Here is a 1,514-nt window from a genome sequence, read left to right as displayed (position 1 = left end):
TAGCACCTCAAATTTGCCCTCACCTATTCATGCATTCATTTCATTTTTAGGTCATTCATCATTCCATATTTGCATTGCACCATGGCAGTAAGATTTGGCATCAAGAGAATTCAGTAGTGCAAAAGAGCAAGTGTTTCCTTGAGATGAGGATCATATGATATCATGTTGAGCTTATATGAGCTTTGGTTCCATTTTGGAGCATTTTCCCCAAGTGGTAGAAGCTCAAATTCATCAGTGCACTTCCAGGTCATCTGAGCACCATAAAAGTCAACTGTGCAGTCAACTGAGGGCTTTGAGTTGGGGAAGTGAGTGGAAGCATCTCATTCATGTTCAAAAGAGACCTATTCATCATGTCAAGCATCTATCTTGAAGATTTTGAAGTCAAATCAAAAGTTTCCAAAAATGGAAAGTGACCTGTAATTCAAAGTTTCCAAAAATGGCAAGTTTTTGGACCACATTCAACTTGATTTTCCAACATCAAATGAGCTTCAAATGAATTTTTGGTTAACACGAAAGTTGAAGATATTTCTCTCCTCTTTTCAAAAAGTCCAAGATCATGAGCATCTGATGAATGGTTGAGAAGTTATGGCCAAAGGATCACAAAGTGTACATGAAAGTTCAACATGGCATAACTTTTGATCCAAAACTCCAAATTGAGTCACTCTTTTTGCAAAATGCTCCTTGTAACCAAGAGATTCCAAATCAATCATTGCCTTGCGTGAAAGAGGATCACATGACCACTTGTTCATTCAAGTGCATTTTGGAGGGAAAGTGCATAATTTGAAATTGGTTGATCACATGAGCCAAATACCAATCCAAGCATGTTCATGAGCTGATTTTAAGTGGAATTGCACACTTGCATGGCACTGTTCACGTGCATACCATCACATGCTAAGCACACTTGTGTATTTTGCATCACACCTCATATTTCCTTAATTTTTCATTAGCCAATGCTTAAACTTGATTTCAACATGATTAAGGAGGAGTATATAAGCTTAATCCTAACTGAATTGGATGAGAATCACATTTTCAGATCTAGAATCCATTTTCCCTCTAAAAACTCTCTCACTTCAAACTTGAAATTTCTTCATATAACTCATGAATTTTCTTGCATAATCTGGTTCATTGACCATTATTGAGTAGGAATCAAGCATTGGATTGGAGAATTTGGTGCAGATTCGTGCATACACAAAGCTTGAACATGAAGATGGAACTTGAAGATTGAGCTGGATTGGAGTGCTTTCAACCATCAATTCTTGTTTAAAGCTTCAAAGTAATCATAGAGGAGAAGATCTGGAGCAGGAGAAGCCTTGAAACCACGAGTTCATCTCACTGCACTTCAAGAAGGTTGGAATTTGATGCTCTCTTTTCTCCATTTTCTGTACATGATTAGATAGATCTTTCATTGCTGGTGATGTTGATGATTTTAGAATCAAAAATGGATAAGTATTGAGTAAGATATGATGATTTCAAGTTTGGCTCATAGAATTTCTTTCGTTCGATCCGTGCGTATC

Source organism: Lathyrus oleraceus, chromosome 3 (genome assembly GCF_024323335.1).
Source record: "Lathyrus oleraceus cultivar Zhongwan6 chromosome 3, CAAS_Psat_ZW6_1.0, whole genome shotgun sequence".
Lineage (NCBI taxonomy): Eukaryota > Viridiplantae > Streptophyta > Magnoliopsida > Fabales > Fabaceae > Lathyrus > Lathyrus oleraceus.
Note: the sequence above shows the minus strand (reverse complement) of the source record.